Genomic DNA, 23,241 nt, shown 5'->3' on the forward strand with positions numbered 1-23,241 from the left:
TTCCTTCTGTGTGAGATGAGGATAAGAAAAATGCCTATCTCACCAGGTTTTTATAGGGAGGAAATAAGAAGTTCAGAGTGAAGTACTCAGAACCTGGCCTGACACATATTCAGTGTTCAGTAGGCACAAGGGTTTCTGAGTTGGGAGGACATCAGAAGGGCACTGTTGTTACCGTCCATCAGAAGAGGAGGTTGAAGTCCAGCGAGATAAGGTGACAGGGTAACCCCCTCTGTCTGTGAGGTGAGAAGTTTCTCACTCCCATTTTACACATGGGGGAACAGAGAAACAAAACAACCTGGAGGTTCTGGAACTCTGACTTGTCCAGCACCTTGTCCAGCTCATAGGAGGCCCGTCCAAGCCCTCCACTGCTGTTCCACAGATCTCCAAGTATGGATCCACTTGGGAGGCATGCAGCACTCTGGGGACCTGGGACAGAGGCTTTCTGGAGGAATTCAAGTAGAAAGTGCTTCCGGCACAAACTCTCCAGCTGGATTAACTGGGAAGAGCCGCTTCTTCCCTGACTGCGCCTCTTCTCTTGGGTCTGGCATTGCAATGGGTCCATCTAGTGGTCAAAGGCAAGAATTTCCAAACTTCGGGCCTCTGAAAAGCAATACAGAGAAGCCTTCTAGTTAGTCTATGTCCAGTCTTGCTGACCGCCATCTCAGCAGGCAAAGGGACAGGCACACTGGCCAGATGCTGGCCTTAGGGTTACCTGACAGTGGACATGTTTGCGAATGTACTGCGGAAGAAGGACATTCACAGTGACCAGTGCTCCCTCCTCAGACAGGTGCTTACCATTTTGGAGCCTCCGTATCCCAGTTCAACCAGAGGCAATTTTGCCCCCAATGGGACATTTGATGATGTCTGGAGACGTGTTTGCTTGTCATGATTGAAAGATTTTACTGACATCCAGTGGGTAGAGAAGAGGGATGGTACTAATACCCTGCAGTGCACACGACGGCCCCCATGACAAAGAACAACACAGGCCCTAATGTTGATAGCATCACCTGCTGTTAAGAAACCCAGCTGTGTCCTCCTAACAAATGAGACTGGCACATGAGTAGTTTGGAGGGCCAAGTGAGGCTGTGTATGCTTGGAGTCTTTGCATATGTTATCCCTTCTACCCAAATTTCTCTTCCATCCTCCTTACTCTCTTATCTCGCATTTTCCCTTCATATCTCAGCTCAAGGGTAGGTATGCAGGGAAGCTCATCTGGTCCCCTCTGCCTCTTTGTGTCTGTCTGGTCTCCTCACAGACAGACCTGAGACAAGGATTTGGGAGATGTTTATTTAAGAGGTTATCCCAGGACACACCTGTAGGGGGTGAGGAAGAGCCAGCAACAGTGGTGGGTGGAAATGAAGGGCAGGTTAGTGAACAGTTATTGGCCAGGCAGCTGAGGCTTTATCTCTAGGGAGGGGAGTGCAGGCTCATGTCAAGAGAGCTTTGGAATCATTCCCTCCAGGAAGAGGGAGCTGGGGTATTTGTCCTCCAGTTTCCATCTCTCATGGGGCAAGGGCTAATTCTGTGCATTGCCCCACACCAGTAGCCTCCTGGCATTATCTGGTCTGCACACTAAAGGGCAGCCAAGCTTGCACACTCTCACCCTGGTCCTCAAAACCTGATGTTCACTTAGCTCAGCTGAAGCTGATGAGCACCCAGCAGGTTGGGGAGCTGTGATATTGCCACAGAGGCAATTCTAGCTCCTTGTTCTCTGTGGCTGCATTGTTAGTGCTTTGGAAACCTAACATTGTTACATCACATCCCCAGCTAGACTGGGCTTAGTTTGCTTAGTAAGAAAAGCAATATTTTTGTTGAATTTCACATTTTCTATCAAGTAATGAATTAACCTTTGTGAAATCGCAAAGGGGATCACAGTAGGAAAATGAAGCCATAGCCTGTCCGAGCTAGTTATAGCGCACAAGCCATCAGAGAGGCGGAGGGGGAAAGTGGGTAAAGAAGTGGAATGTATATATAATACAAAAGCATTTAGTACTGATTCCAAACATGGGATAACCAGGTAGGAATAAAATTGGTCAGCTCACCATCTCAATGTGGAGGGATTCTGTTGCGCATGGAATTAGTTCTGACTTAATGAGCTGGATTCTAGGAGACTTGAACCTACCCTCATCCTGTTGTTACGGGGACTCCTCTCAGCCTTTAGCTGCAGAGGACTAACTGTTAAGTCTGTATATGAGTGGCTAAGACAAGGTTGTCAAGAGGCTTATAGCTCTCCATCTTTAGTGACACAGACACTTTTCTGACTAATTAGGTAAATAGTAAATGACAAGGTAGGCTGGCTGAGGATGTAGAAAATCATGCTGATGTCAGGTGGGATGACTAATGTTCCTGATATCATTTGCTCAAGTTTTTCCCATTTTGTGAAAAGTGGATAATCTGATAAACATTTATTAAACACCTAATATGGCCATCCATGCCTTGAGGGCTGAACGTCTGGACTTGAGCAGGAAGGACAGATGTCTGGTGCGTGTGCAACATCTCCCCTCCCCACCTCTCCTCTGCACTGTAGGGAACTGCATTTCCCAGGGTCCCTTGCATTTCGGGTGAGTTCAACCAATGGGAGGCACTGGCAGAGACTGGCTGGCGCAGGAGGGCAAGTCTCCCTGTCTCTTCCTGCTTCCCGTGGCATCTCCCGCAGTGGACTTCTCACCTATGACTTCAATTCTTATGAAATTTAGTCTCTCTATCTGTGCTCCCTGTTGTGCCTGGCCGAGAACTTGGGCTCTGATAGCCCTATATTCTCCCTTGGCCACTCCTGTGCTGCTGTGAAGAATGGTATCAACTTCTCGGTGTTGTTAATATCTGGATTTGTTACAGTTTCTTGTGTGACTCCTCTGGCTCTTCAGTCCCTTGTGTAATAAATTGCCCATATTAAATTGAAATACCCAGTGTGGTCTCTGTTTTCTTGGAGATTCTGCCTTCTCATCTAAATGTGTCATATCTTGTCCCTCTCACTGGGTTTCAGACTCTCCAGCATCCTTGATGTTCTAAGATGCTTATTTCCTTCTTACCCCAGGGCCTTTGCACTTGCTTTCCCCCTGTGTTGTATTGTTGCTCTGGCTCTCTCAGTGGCTGGCACCTTCTCATTCTTGAGATTTCAGATAAAATGTTACCTTCTCAGTGGCCTTGACTGACAACCTTGTCTGTAGCAGTCTCTTAACTCCACCCCCACTGCAAGTTACTCAACTTTCTCTCAGGTGGCCTTGTTTATTTCTTTCAAATGATGTATCACCATCTGTAATGGTTTTATTTACTTGTTTGTACAGTTATTTATGATCTCCCTACTAGAACATAGCTTCCTATTCCCAACATTTAGCCCTGCGCCTGACACAGAGTAGACATTGGGGGAAAAAAAAGTTGAATGAGTGAATACATAAATGATTGTTTTGAAATAGTTTAAACCCAGAACAAAATTCAAGGCAAATGAGTTATAAAAATGGTGGATTTGTTTATAATTTTTGGAGATAAGTTTGGGGCAAGGGGACATAAGTGTTAGAGTTTGTGAATTCACCCACTGACAGTGGAAAGGATCCTCACAGACACTCCTCTTGAGTTGGGCCAGGACTGTGTTTAAATGGGGAGGGCAGTGTTTCTCTGCCTTTTAGCGCATGGCTTTCTCTGGGCTAGCATCCTGGACAGGCACTGTCTGGATGGCAGTAGTTACCCTCCTGTCAATGCTTTAAGGGTTACAAGCATCTCACTGCAAAGCCACGACATGCTTCTTGTCAGTTGGGTGGTTGATCCAATCTGTATCCTATCAGCCTGCCTGAGTTCACCTTCACCAAGGAGGGACAGTGCCCAGGAAATAGGCACCTTGCCATCCTCAGCCCCTGCTCCCCTCTTCTTCTCTCCCCTGAGGCTTCTCCCCCACTGCTATAGGAGCTTGCATCATTGCCAAGGGGTTGGGTATGAGGTGTGAGGTGTGAGGTGTGAGGTGGGATGGGGTAGGACTGGGTGACAAAATGCTATAGCTCCAACTCTCTGGTGGGACAATGCCCAGGTGTGGCCAGCATGCTTTCTCAAACAGGATTGGGACGCCCGTGCCCAGAGTGGCCACCTGCTCACTAGTAGCCTGCTCATGCCCTTCCTCTCCTTCCCTGTCTCACTTCCCTTCTCCCTCATTTGGGCTGGGACCACATCTCAAATAACCTCCTGCACCAAATTCATTATCTCCAAAGTGAGCAGAGACCCTAATCCCCATTTTCTTAGCTCCCTGTAAGGATTCATTTCTGTGGAAATGGTGGGTAGACAGTGAGTGATTAGCTGTCCTGGCTCCCCGCTGCTTGCTATCTTCTGCACTAGGAGAAAGAATTGGCCCCTGGAGAGTTTGCCCATGTCTGGACCTCTGCAGCAGTGTTACTCAGGAGCTGGCAAGAAATGCAGAGCTCAGGCCCCATGCAGAGCTGAGAATCAGAACCTTGGGGGTGTGCTTAGCAGGGGGAGCTGGCCAGCGCCCAGGGGTTCCTGTCTTGCTGCAGTCTGGAAAGCAGTGCTCTAAAGACAACTAATCAGATCTGGATGTGCAGGTCACAGGCAGATTGCTCTGCTTCTAGCTACTGGGGGAGCGTTCGGATCACTGATGAGTAGCAGTGCATGATGGTTAGGTGCCCTTGTGCATAGTGATTTCTTCTTAGCAGGTAGCTGAAGTGATTCTTGATGTCCCAGAGCAGATGCTAGGAAGAGCAAAGGCTTGGGAACCAGAGGCTCTGATGGAGCGAGTGGTGGCCCCATCAATGCTCTGAACATCCCAATGATACTTCACCAGTCTGTGCATACCACCCCCAGACGTTTCCACTTTCAACGCCAGGACCTGTGTCTCCTTTGCTGGTCTTGCTTGCCTGGGGAGCTGGGACAGCCCTCACCTTGTGATGGTTGGGTGCAAGCATGAATGAGTTGCTAGAAGGGCTCACAGGACTCGGAGAAGCCATCATATTCATAGTTAACGTTTCATCACTCAGGTGGGTGCAGGGGTACAGGAGAGCCCCAGGTGACTGTCCCAGTGGCACTGTATGGATGGTGCTTACTCCCCCAGTGATGATGTATGGAGGTGTTAGTGGGGGTGGGTCACACAGACATGGGTGATTGCCCAGGTGGCTGACCTTAATCTCCAGCCTCCCAGAGATCAAGCTGATACTCTGGCCCAAGGCCCCCACCATAAATCACATAGACTGTCTGGTGTGGCCCAAGGACCCCGGGTGAACAAAGGCACTTTTACCAGGCAGGACATTCCAGGGCCTAAAGGTCACTTTTTAGTTGCTGAGAAAGCACCAAATCTTTCTTCAAGCAAGCTCAATCCTCTACTGCACATCAGGTACACATCCTCTGGCTTCTGTGGAAGGGGTCTTGGAGGTGTGACCATCATGACCCTGTCTCCAGAGCTTTCTTTGGGCCTGAGCCAACACTACCCTCATGGGACCCAGCTCAGCACCACCCCTGGCTCAGCTCCTTCCTTGCCCCATTTCCCTTCCCCTCGCCCTCCCCCTTTTTGAGCTCTGGGAACATTTCCTAACAGGTCCCCCATGTACAAATCCACTTCTAGGCATCCCCAAATAAGATCCCGTAAGAATCTGCTGAGTTCTAAACTTCCTAATTTTCTGTATTTCTTGATCCTTCTTGTGTGACTCACCATGGCTCTGAAAGCTGAGGGCACACACTTTCTTCACACCTCACTCCTGCAGGTATAACTCAGTTGGATTGACAGTGATAACACTTTTCACCTGCTGTTGATCCCATCCTGCTCACACAGGCCACTGCTTCCTGTGATCTCCCCACACTGACATCTTTCCACAAGTCCCCCAGGGGGCTTGGTCCCATGTGGTCACCAACATCCTCTGTACTGGTCATTTCTGCTGGGTGCCACTCCTGTATCCCTCTGTACCTGCTGACCTGGGCCTGCAGCCTCACACTGTATTCTGCATGTTTGAAGCTGAGTCAGCCATGGAATGTCAAAGGCTGCCTCTTTTCCCTCTGGTGGGTGTCTGCCTGTTACAGGCAACCCAGTTACAGAGTCTTGCCCAGCTTGTGAACAGGCTTCTATAGTTCCTCCTTGAGTCTGGCCTTCTCCCCAGTGCCAGCCATGTGTGCCATTCAGACTCTGATGGTGGGCCCATCTCTTTTCCACCCTTCTGCCAAATACTTCTTCAAAGTCCCTGGAGGGGACCAGGTATTGTCTGAAACTGAGATCTTCAAAACACAAAATCTGCACAACTCTCTGCCCTTCTTCCTTTAAAAAAATATATATGAATATATATGTTTATTCATTTATTTTGAGAGAGATAGAAGGAATGAGCAGGAGAGAGGCAGAGAGAGGGGGAGGGAGAGAATCCCAAGCAAGCTCTGTGCTGTCAGCACAGATCCTGATGGGGGGCCTGAACTCACCACCCGTGAGATCATGACCTGAGCCAAAGTCTGGCGCTGAACCAACTGAGCCACCCACGTGCCCCTACCTTCCTTCTTATGTCATGTTTCCCTGCCCCCCCCCCCCCCACCTATCTGGCTCCTAGCCCTGTGCTGGGCAGTGTGTATCAGACCTCTGCTTGCTCCTCCCAGCAGTGAGGTCTTCCTTGGGCAGCTTCTGCTTGCACAAGGATCTCTTGCTGTCTTCTTTTGGAATTACAACCCCACCTTGCGTGTGTGCTGCTTTAGAGTCAAATTCCCTTCAACCCCGGGAAATGCGGAGAGCAGGACCATCCTTGACTTGATGGTGAGAAGACAACCCGGGTCAGACAGGTGGGAGTCTTGCCGTGGGAGCTTCCTGGGGCTGCTGTAACAAGCACCCTGGCTGTGGGGGACCTCAAAACAGCAGAAATGTACTGACTCACAGTTCTGGAAGCTAGAAGTCCAAATTCAAGGTGTCGGCAGGGTCACTCTCCTTCCAAAACCTGTAGGGGAGAGTCTGTCTTTGCCTTTTCCAGGCTTCTGGTGGTTGCCATCAATCAGCATCTCTTGGCTTGTAAGGCATGGCTCCAGTCTCTGCCTTCATTTACACATGCTGTTCTTGCCACCTCGGTCTTCACGTGGCCATCTTGTAGCAAAGACACCAGTCACCTTGGATCAGGGGCCCACTCTACTCCAATATGAGCTCCTCTTAACTAATTACTTTTGTGGTCACCTCACTTCCAAATAACCATTCTCAGGTTCTGTTGATTAGGACTTCAATATACCTTTTTCAGGGAGACACAATTCAACTGGTAACACTTGCCTAAGGTCATAAAGCTGATGGGGGGAGGTTAAGTTTCAGGGGTGAGAACATAACTGCCTGAATCCAAAAGTATGCATCGTCTGATGCTGGGATGATGTAGGTACCAGTGGCTTCTGAGGTATGCAAACACTGAGGGGAAACCCTTCTTGATGACCAAAAATGTATGCCATTATCATATGTCATATCAATTAAAGTTTGGTCAGGAAAACAGCCCACACCAGAGGGCCATAGAATAAATTCAATACAGGGAACTAATTGCAGTGTGTTGGAGTAGCCGACAGGTCAGTCAGCATCGCAGAAATCAATGGCAGCTGCTCGTCAGACTGCAGCCGGAGGAGCCACGGCACAAAGTGATGTTAGCAGAACCAGGGCCGGGGTCTTCCAGGGGCTACTGGACCAAGATGGGGCCGTTCTGTTCCCTACCAGAGGTCAGAGGTCAGAGGTTGTGAGGAGGGGAGAAATACCCCAGCTGTTCCCTTCCAGTTAGCTTATCTCTTGACAGAGTTCCCCTTGGCAAAACCTAAATGGAAGAAACCTAAATGGCAAGAAAACCGAGAAATGTGGTTCCCAGGGAAAAACCATGGAATGAATCTGAGAACAAACATCTATATTTTGTAACCACTTGTAAAAAAAGGGGGGGGGATTAAAAAAAAACAATATGAACTTAGTGGTACTTTGGATGGTTAAACACACACACACACACAGCTGTATACACTGACCAACCATAGTACAAATGTGTGAGGGATGTATTATTTGTCCAGTTCACTATCAAAAGCTTGGTAGGTGTGTGATGAGGCCCTGGTATTAAATTTGGGTCTCTCTATCCTTCCCCAGGTGGGCTGCCAGCAGTTTGGTGCTTTCTGTACTGGGAGAGTAAACAGCCAGAACACCTCACCCTAACAGCTGGAGATGATGCCTAGAACGGAAAGTATAATCCCCTTATGTGTACATGGCATTGGCTGCCTTTGAAAACCTGACAAGCTCTTTTAACTATTGTGGACCCTTTTGGCACTAAGCTGGTAAATAGGGAAGTCTAACTAATTCTGTCCACATGCCTGAGAAATCGTACTCATTCTGTGGGCTGTCCTTTGGCCATGGTGGCTGCGGAGCCTAGCACTGTGTAAGTGTGAGTCTGGTTGCTGTCCCTGGCCTTCTACCTTTCTGCTGCCCCTTCTTGTGACTGTAACATGTCACCACCTGGGAGGAACAAGGAAGCGTGCTAGATTTTGTAAACCAGCATACAGCACAGGTGAGGAGGCAAGGACACCTTTCCCAGGTCATCCCTAGGGGGCTCTTTGGACATGGGTGTCATTTTCTCTTTGGGCTATAGTTAAACCACATACCTTCCAGGCTGTCCAGCAGCTCCGAGTTTCCAGGAACCACCTGCAGAGCTGGTGAATGGTAAATTAAAGCACCTCACATTTTGTCTGTTTCAAATACTGTCTTATCCTCAGCCCTGGGAGAGAAGCCTGGCACATGGTAGGACTGCCATATGACCTTGGGGTTGGGATAAACCTTGGTGTCTGGCCCAGGCAGTCTCGTATTTGGCTCATTCCCTCATGTAGGCACAGAACTTGCAGCCAGATGGCTTGGTGGGGATGGAGTGACTAATGGACCCCCTTTCCCCCACCACCCCGACAAAATCTCCAAGACTTAAGTGCTGGTTATCTGACTGGCAGAGATAATTACAAGCTCCCAACTTTGATTTCCTGGAGTCCCACATGATCAGCCTAGAGATCCCGCACAGAGAGCTGGAAGGCCGCAGAGGAAGACCTTTGTTCAGACCAGTGCTAACCTGCTTTCTTACTCTACCACATGACTTCTTAGCACATAAATTTGCACGAGCTGCCGACCAGACCATGTGTCCTACACTTACTAACATGTCAGCAAGAGCTTCATAGAGCACGATTAGTCAAAACTGCTGCTGCCATCTCTCCACCGGACACTGACCAGGCAGGAGGTCGTGGCCCAGGTGAAAGGTACTCCTGCCTTTTGCTCCTCGTTGCTCCCGAAGCCCCAGTTTCTGGGGAGTGCCATTGAGGTTTGCTTAATGCAAGGCATTATCATTTAGGTGATCTATGCCAATAAAGCAATGCCAGCTGTGTAGAAGCAGGTTGAAGATAAATAATGTTTAATGACGAATGCTTTTGTTAAGCTCCCTGCTGTTCAGCTGCCTGCACCAGCTGCAGTTAAGCACAATGAGCAGCAGAGGGCAGCATAGGACGCTGTTGTGTGGCGGTCCAGCTCCCCACACCCCCAGGCCAGAAAGCTCGCTGGAGCTTGCTTAAGCCAGTACCACCAACATATCCACTGGGTATTTAGTTGGATAGAGTCCCTGGTGACCCACAGGTCAGGCCTGATGAAGAAGTTCGCTGTGTGAACAGCCGCTAACTCCGACCGATGGGAGTGTTCAGGTACCCCACCCAATCTCGGGGCATGCAGCGCTGTCGGCGACCTAAGCTGCGGTTATGGTTGAGAGGCTTCCCTATCCCTCCTACAACTGCTGAGAGCGCCTTGGGTGCTTGTTGTTTTGAAGATGAAGAATTTCATCCGAGAATTCCCTGATCTCTGAATTGCTCACCTAGAAGGCCAATGTCCTTCCTGGACCTGCTCCCCCGGTGCCCTCTGTGATTTGAGATGGCTGGGTATGATCAGATTGACCGACCGCCTCCCTCACCCCCATCATCAGCACTGAGATAAGCACTGTGAAAATACCCCCAAGATGCAGAAAAGATGGAGTCGGGGTGCGGGTCCTTGGAAAGAAGGGTACACAGCAGCCTAGGCAGAAAGTGAGTCACATTTTGAACAACCTCCATTTGGGTTTTTCCCAGGCTTTATTGAGTTACAATTGACAAATAAAATTTCATATACTTAACGTGTACAATGTGATGCTTTGATATACATATACATTATGAAATGATTATCATAATCAAGTTAATTACCACATCCATCATCTCATATAGTTTATCTTTTCATTTCTTTGTAGTGGAAATGCTAATGCTTGAGATTGACTCTCTTAGCACATTTCTATTCTGTTAGCAGCCTTCAGGTACACAAGCCAGTATCGTTAACTAAAATCACAGTGTTGTACTTATTCATCTTATAACTGAAAGTCTCTACCTTCGACCAGCATCTCTCTACAATTCCCCCAAACCCCAGTCCTTGGTAACCACCCTTCCACTCCATGTTTCTGTGAAATTGGCTTTTTTTTTAAATTAATGTTTATTTATTTTGAGAAAGAGATGGAGAGAGAGAGGCAGAGACAGAGGGTGAGAGAGAATCCTAAGCAGGCTCCATGCTGTCAGCACAGAATCTGATGCGTGTCCCAAAGTCACAAAGAGTGAGATCATGACCTGAGCTGAAACCAAGAGTCAGCAGCTTAACTGACTGAGTCACCCAGGTGCTCCAGGATCAGCTTTTTAAAAATAGATTTTACATACGAGTGGATCATACTGTATTTGTCTTTCTCTGCCTGGCTTACCTCACTTAGCGTAACGCTTCCAGGTTCAACCGTGTTGTTACAAGTGGCAGGATCTTCTTGCTTCGTGGTTGAATACTATTCCATTATATATATGTATATATACTACATCTTCATGCATTCATCTGTTGATGGACCCTTAGGCTATTTCCATATCTCATCTACTGTGAATAAAGACTTCATTGTTTTTTTCCCTTTATGTTTATTTATATATATTTTTGGTAATTTCTACATCCAACCTGGGTCTCGAATTCACGACTCAAGATCAAGAGTTTCTCGTTCTTCTGACTGAGCCAGCAAGGCACACCCATTTTTTTTTTTCTGAAGATGCCACTGCCCTTGGCTTTGGGTATCAATGTTACTGATGACCTACAGAGCACAAAAGTATCAATGGGACCCTGGTTCCTTACGGAAGCCCACAACTCAGCCAAGCTATTTTATTTCCCCTTCCAGACTTAATATTTTTCCATGTTGACTCCCTTTCTGCAGCTTGTCCAGGCTTCCTCTCTGACCCGAAGGAGAGCCTGTCTGGTCCCTACCTCCATGACCCTCTTTTGCTGGCTGAGCTGCCATGCAGATGCTTTCCTGTTCTTCCTAACCCTTCCCAGGCACTGTGGCCACCCTGCACCAGAGCTGTAAGATGGTGCCTCAGAAGCTCATTGGCTTAGAATAAGATCAGTCTTGATGCTGGTCTTGGAGCCAAGGAAGAGGCTTGCAGATTCATTTCCAGGGTCAGATGTCCTGTCCTACACCTCAACTCCTCATCACCCTGTTCTTGCCCAGGGTCCCACCCTCACTGGTTCCATTCTGTCCAGGTCATAGGTAATGCTCCTTGATGCTTGGCCCAGGACGTGCTCCTACTTCCCACGGTGTTCCATTTACAGAACTGATGTGGCTGTCAGCTGAGGAGGAGGGGGAAGTTTCAACTTCTCCTTTTGAGACTTCTGCTTCCTAGGAACTCACAGAATGTCTTGAGCCAAGGTCTCTGCAGCAGAGGCCAGATGGAAGGTGGGCCCCAGATCCAGGGACAAGGACGCCAGTGGAGGCCGCAGTGGGAGGTGGGGATTCTGAAGCTCCTCACTGAACACCTCTGTCTATGCTTTCTTCGCAAAGTAATTCCAAAATTCTCTAGGCCATCCTATCTTATGTCTTCAAGCAAATAAACTCTTGAGTTAAATTGTTCAGGTTAGTTTTCCATCTTTCATCCCCTTATGTCACTTTTTGGACACAAACTACCCTGAGACGTTACTCTGCAGGTTCTATGTCATCATGGTGCCCACGGCGCAGCTTGAGCATTGTCTCAGCCCCCTCAGTAAATGCAGGAATTGTCAAATGCTTACTCCCTCCTAAACAGTGGGGAATAGCCGTGCTGGTTCAAGAGTGCACCAGAAATGCAGAGCAATTGAGATGCTTAAAGATATGAATCCCAGGAAATATTCCATTAAAAATGGCACATTCTAAGGCGGCTCAAGCTCAAAATAAATGAAAAGTTCAGGCTGGGATAATCCCACCAAGCTATTCAAGAAGAAAGCTATTTCCAGATCGACCATACCTGACCTCTGGCTTTGTTTTGCTGCAGCAGGCAGAGCTAGGCAGCAGGAAGAAAGGTGGGGGGATCTGATAGTATTTCAGCCCAAGTCCTTTGCCCACGTTATTTCTGAAGCAAGAACCGTCACCTGCTGCTGCCTTACCGCCTTCCTTCAGATCACTTCCCCTCATTTTAGGCCAGTGCTGTTTAACCGAACTTCCTGTCATAGTAGAATAATCCTGATCTGCATTGTGCAATATGGTAGCCATCTGCCACATGTGGCTATTTAGCACTTGAAATGTGGTTACCGCAACTAGGGAAGTGACTTTTAAACTTTATTTAATGGTAATTAACATAAATATAAAAATAAAAATGGAAATAGCCATGCACAGCTGACTGTCATAATGGAGGGTGCTGTTCTGGATCATTAAAGATCCTGGCATGCTATCATTGTCTCCAATATTACATCTGCATTAATCCTTGATGATTTCAATGTGCTCATATGTGACCCTTTCCTTAAGTTGGCCTTTCCATTCTTTTCCCTGCCAGTTTTATAAGATGTAATTGACAGGTAACATTATGTAAATTCAAGGAATGCAAAGTGGTGGTTTCATACATTTATATTTTTGCAATATGATTACCACCACAGCATTACCTAACACCTCCGTCCCATCACATAATTATCATTTTCTTTCTATGGTGAGAACATTTAAGATCCACTCTCTCAGCAACATTCAGTATATAACAGTATTATTCGCTATAATCACAATGCTATACATTAGATTCCCAGCACCTATTAATGTTATAAATGAAAATTTCAGCCCATGTGTGCCCCTTTTCTGCCACACCCCAGCCCCTGGTAACCACCTCAGTACTCTCTGTTTCTTTGAGTTTGGCTTTTTTTAGATTCCACATATAAGTGAAATCATATAGTACCTGTCTTTCTGTGTCTGCTTAGCTCACTTATCCCATCAGGATCCATCCAAGTGCCACAAATGGCAGGATTTCATTATTTCCATGGCTGAATAATATGCCATTGTAGGTATATAGCACATCGTGTTTATCCATTCATCCTTCAGTGGGTACTTCTGTGTTTCCCATGCCAATCATGAATAATGCTTCAATGAACATAGGGGTGCACATATCTCTTTGGAACCTGATTTAATTTTCTTCAGATAAGTCCGTAGACTGGACTTCCTGGATAATATAGTATTTCTATTTTTAACTTTTTGAGGAGCCTCCATACTGTTTTCCACAGTGGCTGCACCATTTACATTCCCACCAGCAGTATAAAGGGGTTCGCTTTTCTCCACATCCACACCAATACTTATTTTCTCTTACCTTTTTGATGTCTTTGGCCTTTCAGTTCTTGATCCCCTGTCCTGCACTGGTCTTGTCCTCCACTTACTTTCATCAGTTTGCTCAAGACATTGTTTCATTTGCAGTAACTATAGCCCTTCCATCATCTTATTTTCAAACACCCCACTTTCTGATGACCACACCCTATATTCCCAGTTTAGTCTCTCTAGAATTCCAAGCCCAGAAATCTTTCAGACCCACTGGGACATTAATTCCATTGATCCTACCACCTTGCTGGTACCTTATTTTACCTTGTTGGTTCTAAGTATTCTGGTAATTATTATACTCTTATTAAGCATTGTTCAAATACAGGTAAGTTAAGTTAGGAGAGAGCTTGATCCTCTAGGGTCTTGCTTTTAAGTGAGGCCAGAGCAGCCTAATTTTGCCCCACTATTGAGGCAACACCCTTCTGAGCCCTTGAGTGGTGCCCTGTGTGTTATGAGGCTTTCTATTCTGGGGTGCTCTCCTCATGCTCAAGTACACTCAGCTAAAGACCTAAGGGGACCCTCTGCAGATCTCTAGAGTTCCCTCTCTCAGCAGCAATCCTCTCTGGGGCTCTTCTCTGCGACTCCAGCTGCTGTGGTCTCCCCAGACACCCTGTACCATCTCCTCATCTCCGGGAAGATGCCAGGCTCCTCTAGCGCCCCCTTTTCTGTGCTGCCACCTGGACTCTATCCAGGCAGTAAGCTGGGCAATTATAGATGCAATCTGCTTGTTTCTCATTTCTCAGAGATTCTTGCCAGTGCTGCCTGTTTTCCAGTGTCTAAACACCATTGTTTGAGAATATATCTATATCTATATCTATATCTATATCTATATCTATATCATCTATATCTATATCTACTGGAAGGGAGGAGGTCCAATTTTTTAGTTGTTTAAGATGGGAGGGTAAATCTTGGCCAGCAGCAGAAATCCTCATTTCCCCTCTTTCTCACACCCCTCCTTACTCAGCTCAGACCTCATGCTCAATCACTATTGACATCACCCTGCTCTTTTCTTCTTCTGTTTTAACAAACCACAGTGCTGGTAAAATCCAGATCTCTGTCAACTTCTTGTCTGCTTCTGCAGATGACCATGCCTGCATAGAAACACCCATCATGGTGGCAGCTCTGTCTTAAATTCATGGCCATGGACCCCTGTGGACCATTCATGATGCCTGACAAGCACATTGTCTCTAATCCAATCTCTAAATGACCATGCCCAGCCTTCTCCTCAAACCATGAATATTTCCACCACCATCCACTCTCTCTTAGCTTACAACTTTATTGGAAAAATGTAAGCCACCAGAGAAGTTTCAAAGACAGCCCCTGCCATCTTCACTGACCCACACTCCCCTGCACTCACTCTGCCTCTGGCTTCTCCCAAAGATGACCACACTCCCTTCACTAACCTACCTTTCCCTCTGTGAACATGGCCTCAGCCTTCTCATTTCAAAGGACTTTGTTGTGGTGGTTCTACTTTCTCTCTCCCACATCATTGGCTTTCCATTGGAATATTCTCATTACTCAATGAATGCGTCATTGTTTCCTTTATCTTAGAGGAACTCATGATCCTGCTTCTTCTCCCAGTTTCTGTATCACTTCTTTGTTCCCCATTTGAAGCAAAACTCAGTGAAAAACCTCACTCACTGTCACTAATCCATCTCTCCCCATTTTTTTCTTGATCCCGCTCTAATCAGGCTTTAGCCACTGATATGAACCTAAAAATGCTCCCATCAAGGTCATTGTGACCTCCATGTTGCTAAAGTCAAAGGTCAATTCTCAGTTCTCATGCCACTGACCCACAAGCAGCATTGACTTCATGGGTACTTTTTTCTCTTTGTGACGTTTTCTGCCATGGCTTTCAGGACACCACATTTATCTGGGTTTTTTGTTTTTTGTTTTGTTTGTTTGTTTTGTTTTGTTTTCAGTCACCTTTCTGGTTTCTCCTCTTGTCCATGACCTTGTTAGTGGAATGCCTCCGTTTCAATCCATTATCCTCTCTCTTCTTTACCAATACTCTCCCTTTGGTGATCCTATACTGTTCTGCTTCTTTCTACACCATCCCCAGGCTGTGATACCACTCCCTCATGTATATCTTTAACTCAGACTCTTCTTCCAAACTCAAGACTCATACATCCAACTGCCTACACCACATTTCCACTTAGATGTCTAAGAGACATCTCCAGCTCATCATGGCTGAGGTAGAATTCTTTTCCAGTCATCTAGTGTCTTCCTAACTGGTTTCCTTGCCTCTCTCCATGTTGCCTCATAATCTCTTCTCAACATGGCAATTGGAATAAGAAACCTTTTTAAAGTTTAGATCACCAGAATTACTCCTTTGCCAACAACTTCAGTGCCTCCATTTTATTCAGAATAAGAGACTAAGTCCTTGCCATGGCCTATAGCCTGATGATTTGGGTCCGGTGACTTCTTTACTCTGGCTCCTATGCCTTCTTTTTGCTCAGTTTGTCGTGGTTGCACTGGCCTCTGTGCTCTCTGACACATGCAGTCATGCTCCCTGCCTAAGGCCTTGGCATGAGCTATTCCTGCCCATAACACTCCCCCCCGCCTCCATTTATTAGCCTGGCTCACCACCCCTTCACCTACTTCAGGTCTTTGCGTAAATGCCACCTTCTCAATGAGGTAAAACCTGACCATTTCACTGAACTCTACAACTACCCTGCTCTTTATGCTCTGCCCCAGCTCCACTCTGCTCCCTGCCATTTTCTAGATAATTCACTTGTTCATTATGTCTCCATTGCTTGTCTCTGATGGCTAAGATATAAGCTCAATGGGGTTACAGAATCTGGTTTTGTTCACTAATGTTTTCATGTGCACAGAACATCATTAGCACCTGCAGACACTTAAATATGTGTTAAATAAATATTGGTTGCAATTCCTAATTCCCTTTGTCCAAGTGTGTGTGTGTGTGTGTGTGTGCCTGCATTTCTATCATTCATAGTTTCCTGCTATTTATTTTAATATGATTTGGCCTGGACCGAAGTACTGGGGTGAAGAAAAAAAATTCCATTTCAATGGCTTTAGACCCTGAACCTAATTTCATTCTGAAATCATCATGCTAAAGAGGCTGGGTTTAAGAGCAGTGATGATAATGTCCCCCCTTCTCTGAACCAAGATATCACTAATGCCACCTCTAAGTAGGATGGAAATAGTTTGTACCACTCTTCCCATAAAAGTGATCAGTGAGCACTGATTGTCTATCTCCCCTCCGCCCTTTGGATCGTGGTACTGTCAGTGTTTTCTCCAGTATGACTGCTACACTGTCACATCATTTGAACACCAGTCTGATTACCTCTTGGCTTTTGAATTATAAGCTCAGTCTTCTAGTTCTCTGCTCAGCTTCCACTTGACAGTTAATAGAAATGACTTGTGTTTCCTGGTCTGGACTATACATTATGCTCTGAGTGTTTCCCATCTTTACTTAACAAAGGTGAATGTTAAAAGGCTTGGCTCTGTACTTCACAGGTGAGACCTGTGCATCCAAAGTCATCACCTCTTTTGCATTATCCCAGTTACCATGGGTGCAACTATGTATATGCACATGCACCAGCCCCATGAGGCCATGGGCAACCTTAGGACAAGATTCTTTGAGGCAAGTTTGTAGGAACTAGACCCAGCACATACCTGGTCCAGCACAAGTGAGAAACTATTGCATAATAAACTGGTGGTGGCCAATTTAGCAGCAGTGTTACAGTCAATGCTTTGATATAAACTGTACACAGTTATGGAAGCAATGTCCCATGATTGGCTAGCACCTTTGCCATAATGATTTCGCTGCTTATTCTCCTTGTTAGATTTCCCTCTTTCCATCATATGAATTAGAGAATTCAGTTTATTCTCTACTTGACAGAAGGAGTTCAGAGCCCTTCTAAACTTAAATAGCCATGTAATTTATCATGGGCAGTTTGTCTTCCAGAGTCTTTTTTTTTTTTAATGCCAGTATAGTTAACATTCAGTGTTATATTCGTTTCAGGTGTGCAATATACTAATTCAACACTTCCATACATCACCCGTACTCATTATGACACATGCACTCCTTTATCTCCTTCCTATTTCACCCATCCCCTGCCTCTGGTAACCATCAGTTTGTTCTCTACAGTTAAGAGTCTGTTTTTATATATTGCAAGTTTGCTGAATTCATGTATCAGTTCTAGCAGCTTTTTGGTGGAGTCTTTCAGATTTTCCATATAGAGTATCATGTCATCTGTGAAAAGTGAAAGTTTGACTTCTTCTTTGCCAATTTGGATGCCTTTTATTTCATTTTGTTGTCTGATTGCTGAGCTTAGGACTTCCAACACTATGTTAAACAACAGTGGGGAGAGTGGACATCCCAATTGTGTTCCTAATCTCAGGGGGAAAGCTATCAGTTTTTACCCATTGAGGATGATATTAGCTGTGGGCCTTTTATATATGGCTTTTATGATTTTAAGGAATATTCCTTGTATCCCAACTTTCTTGAGGGTTTTTTATTAAGAAAGGATGCTGTATTTTGGTCAAATGTTTTTTCTGCATCTATGGACAGGATCATATGGTTCTTATCCTTTCTTCTACTAATGTGATGCATCACATTGATTGATTTGCAAATCCTGCAGCCCAGGAATGAATCCCACTGGATCATGGTGAATAATTCTTTTAATATACTATTGAATTTCATTTACTAGTATCTTGTTGAGAATTTTTGCATCCATGTTCATCAGGGATATTGGCCTGTAATTATGTTTTTAGTGGGGTCTTTATCTGGTTTGGGAATTAAGGTAATGCTGGCTTCATAGAATGAGTCAGGAAGCTTTCCTTCCATTTCTTTTTTTTTTTTTTTTTTGGAACAGCTTGAGAATAGGTATTAACTCTGCTTTAATGTCTGCTAGAATTCCCCTAGAAATTACTTGCATTTCTATACATCAATAATGAAGCAACAGAAAGAGAAATCAAGAAATTGATCCCATTTACAATTGCACCAAGAACCATAAAATACCTAGGAATAAACCTAATCAAAGATGTAAAAGATCTGTATGCTGAAAACTATAGAAAATTTATGAAATAAATTGAGGAAGACACAAGGAAATGGAAAAATATTCCATCCTTATGGATTGGAAGAACAAATATTATTAAAATACCAATACTACACAAAGCAATCTACACATTCAGTGCAATCCCAATCAACATTGCACTGGCATTCTTTTCAGAGCTAGAGCAAACAATCCTAAAATTTGTATGGAACCGCAAAAGACCCCGAATAGCCACAGTAACATTGAAAAAGAAAACCAAAGCTGGAGACATCACAATCCCAGACTTTAACCTGTACTACAAAGCTGTAATCATCAAGACAGTATAGTCTTGGCATGAAAACAGACACATAGACCAATGGAATAGAATAAAGAATCCGGAATTGGACCCATAAATGTATGGCCAACTAATCTTTGACAAAGCAGGAAAGAATATCCAATGGAAAACAAGACAGTCTCTTTAGCAAATGGTGCTGGGAGAACTGGACAGAAACATGCAGAAGAATGAAACTGGACCAATTTTTTTTATTGAAAAAAATTTTTAATGTTTTTATTTATTTTTGACAGAGAGAGAGAGACAGAGCATGAGTGGGGGAGGGGCAGAGAGAGAGGGAGACACAGAATCCAAAGCAGGCTTCAGGCTCTGAAGCTGTCAGCACAGAGCCCAACGCGGGGTTTGGACTCACAGACCACGAGATCATGACCTGAGCCAAAGTCGGACACTCAACCAACTGAGCCACCCAGGCACCCCTAAACTGGACCACTTTCTTAAACTATACACAAAAATAAACTCATAATGGATGAAAGACCCAAATGTGAGACAGGAAACCATCAAAATACTTGGGGAGAAAGCAGGCAAAAACCTCTTTCACTTCAACTGCAGCAACTTCTTATTCAACACACCTCCAAAGGCAAGGGAAATAAAAGCAAAAATGAACTATTGGGACCTCATCGAGATAAAAAGTTTCTGCATAACAAAGGAAACAATCAACAAAACTAAATAGCAACTGATGGAATGGGAGAAGATATTTGCAAATGACATATCAGATAAAGGGTTGGTATCCAAAATGTATAAAGAACTTACCAGACTCAGCACCCAAAAGACAAATAATCCAGTGAAGAAGAAAGAAGACATGAATAGACACTTCTCCAAAGAAGACATCCAAATGACCAACAGAGATGTGAAAATATGCTCAATATGATTCATCATCAGGGAAATACAAATAAAAACCACATTGGAATACCACTTCACACTGATCAGAGTGGCTAAAATTAACAACTCAGGAAATAACAGATGATGGCAAGGATGTGGAGAAATTGGAACCCTCTTTCACTATTGGTGGGAAGCCAAACTGGTGCAGCCTCTCTGGAAAACAGTATGGAGGTTCCCCCAAAAATTAAAAATAGAACTACTCTACGATCCAGCAATAGCACTTCTAGGAATTTATACAAGAGTGCTGATTCAAAGGGGCACAAGTACCCCAATGGTTATAGCTACGCTATCAACAATAGCCAAATGTCCATCAACTGATGAATGGAGAAAGAAGATGTGGTTTATATATACAATGGAATGCTACTTGGCAATGAGAAAGAATAAAATCTTGCCATTTGCAACAATGTGGCTAGAACTGGAAGGTATTATGCTAAGTGAAATAAGTCAGTCAGAGAAAAACAAATATCATGTTTTCGCTCATATATGTAATTTGAGAAATTTAACAGAAGACCATGGGGAAGGTAAGGGGGAACAAGTTTCAAACAGAGGGGGAGGCAAATCATAAGAGACTCTTAAATATAGAGAACAAACTGAGCGTTGATGGGGGGCAGGGGAAGGGAAAAATGGGTGATGGACATTGAAGAGGGCATTTGTTGGGATGAGCACTAGGTGTTGTATGTAAGCAATGAATAATGGGAATCCTGAAACCAAGAGCACACTGTATACACTGTATGTTAGCTAACTTGACAATAAATTATACTTAGAAAAAAATTAAATGTTAAAAGTCCATTTCTAGATTTATCTCTCTTTTTCCTTTGCTCATTTGTTTCTTTTTAATTTTTTTAAATGTTCATTCATTTTTAAGATAGAGACAATGAGCAGGGGAAAAGCAGACAGAGGGACAGAGGATCCAAAGTTGACTCTGTCCTGACAGCAGTGAGCCTGATGTGGGACTCGAACTCACAAACCATGAGATCATGACCTGAGCTGAAGTCGGAGGCTCAACCAATTGAGCCACTCAGGTGTGCCTGATTTGTTTTGTTTCTTGATTTCATACGGTATTTGTTTTTCTCTGATGGACTTATTTCACTTAGCATTATACTCTCTAGCTCCAAGCATATCATTACAAATAGCAAGATTTCATTCCCTTTTTAGGGCTGCATAACATTCCAGTGTGTGTGTGAGGGGGGGTGTGGGCATGAATGTGACATCTTCTTCATCCATTCAATTGAAGAGCACTTGGGCTGCTTCCATAATTTGGCTATTGTATATAATGCTGCTATCAACATAGAGGTGCATGTATTCCTTTGAATTAGTGTTCTTGTATTGTTGGGGTAAATACCCTGTAGTTAGATTCCTGGGTTGAAGGGTAGTTCTATTTTTAACTTTTTGAGGACCCTCCATACTGTTCTCTGGAGTGACTGCACCAGTTCTCATTCCCACCAATAGTGCATGAGTATTCCTTTTTCTCCACTTCTTGACAACACACATTGTTTCTTGTATTGTTGATTTTAGTTATTCTGACAGCTGCGAGGTGACATAACCTTATAGTTTTGATTTGCATTTCCTTGAAGATGAGTGATTTTGAGCATCTTTTCATCTGGATGTCTTCTTTGGAGAAATGTCTGTTCATGTCTTCTGCTTTTTAAATTAGATTACTTGGCTTAGGGTTGTTGAGTTGTATGATTTCTTTATATATTTTGTCTTCCAGAGTCTTGAAGGTCAATATTCTAAATACTTTCTCTCTGTGGTGAAGATTGGACCCCAAAGTGTCTAACTAAATCAGAGTAGGAGCAGCTGCAGGGTGCAGTGGGAAAAGTGGGACCTCTGGTCCATGCAGGCACCTTTGATAGGCATATTAGTGCATGCATGTGTATGTGTGGGCATATGTATGTGCATATGCATGCACATGTGCATGTGTGTCTGTGTGTTCAGGTATTTGAAATGAGCAAAGGGATAATTACATCTGAGTAGCTGGGCAGGGCCCCCTTGTTTTTTTGGGAGAGACTGCCACTTGAGACCGAGTGTGTAGGGGAAGGGGTTGGTAATGCTAGCACCAGCAGCTGCTTTTAATAATGCTGCTTACCTCTGCTGATAAATATGTTTGTCAAAATAAAAGGGAAATGGAAATGACCCCCAGCACTGTGAGTGTGACGGGATTGGCCGACCCATCCAGCCTCAGATTAATTACCATGCTCTCATCTCCTCTCTTGGGCTTCAGATACAATAGAGTGATAATGGAGGAGACATGCACACAGATCTGTCTCTCTTGCCCCTTCTATATCCAGCTGGGCCCAGAGCCAGCTGTGCTCTGCTGGCATTCAGTTCCTAAAGGGGTTGGAGCCCCATTCTTTCGCAGCCAAAACTCCCCAAAGGTGTCGGCAGTTTGCATAAAAGCCAGGAATCTCTGTGAGCTTCATCAAGAAGGACACCAGAGACCAATGCAATTTTCCACCTTAAAACAAAAGCAAGTGGAACCTGGGATAGATTTGGGTTTGCTCCACCCAGAAGGAAAGTGATTGAGTTAGCTCAGGGAAGAGATTGCCCACAGCCCAGAGAATGGATGGGGCCCCAAGGAGGGGAGAGTGCAGACTGAAATGGTTTGGACACTTTGGTCTGCATAGGTGAGTGTTGAATTGCATTACATTGTACATAATATGGAAATAGTTATTCTCATGGCACCCCAGAATCACCCCAGAAAGTTTCAAAGGAATTCATTTCTTTCAGCTCCAAAACCAGTTTTTGAACTTTGGGGAAGAGGTAGTTCAATGCAATGTTTTCACCAAATAAAAGCTTACTTTTTCTCCTAGATATACACAGAGATGTTATTTCTACCTCTCCTGTGGTTGGGGGCACATGACCAGTGGAATGTGGGTACAAGTGATATAACATGATCCCCAAACTTCCCGTGAGGGCTCTGTGTTCTTTCTTCCATCACTGCAGACAGTCTTGTGCAGATTCTTGAGTAGGGTAGAGCTGCAAGGTGGGAAGACTCTGGGTCCTTAAATGACTGTGGCACAGAGCTACCCCTCTCCTGCCGGGCGCTCCATTGACCCAGACTAGGAGGCAGACAAGACCCAGTGCATGAGGCCTAAGGCAGCCATGGCAAGGTACCACAAACTGGGTTTGCCTAAAATAATAGAAATATATCTTCTCACATTTGCTCTGGGCCATGTTTATTGTCTGTGAAGTCTCTAGGGGAAGATGCTTCTTTGCCCGTTTTTGGCTTCTGGTGGTTGTGGCAATCCTTGGCATTCCTTGATTTGTAGCTGGCCACTGGAACCTTGGTTTGTTTATCACATGATGCTCTCCTTTTGTGTCTTTCTAGGGTGTCTGAGTTTCCATCTTCTCACAGACATGAGTCATGGATTAGAACCCACCTTAATTCAATATGACTCCATCTTAACTTGATTTACATCTGAAAGGAACTGTTTCCAAA

This window comes from Prionailurus viverrinus, chromosome A3 (genome assembly GCF_022837055.1).
Source record: "Prionailurus viverrinus isolate Anna chromosome A3, UM_Priviv_1.0, whole genome shotgun sequence".
NCBI classification, from domain to species: domain Eukaryota; kingdom Metazoa; phylum Chordata; class Mammalia; order Carnivora; family Felidae; genus Prionailurus; species Prionailurus viverrinus.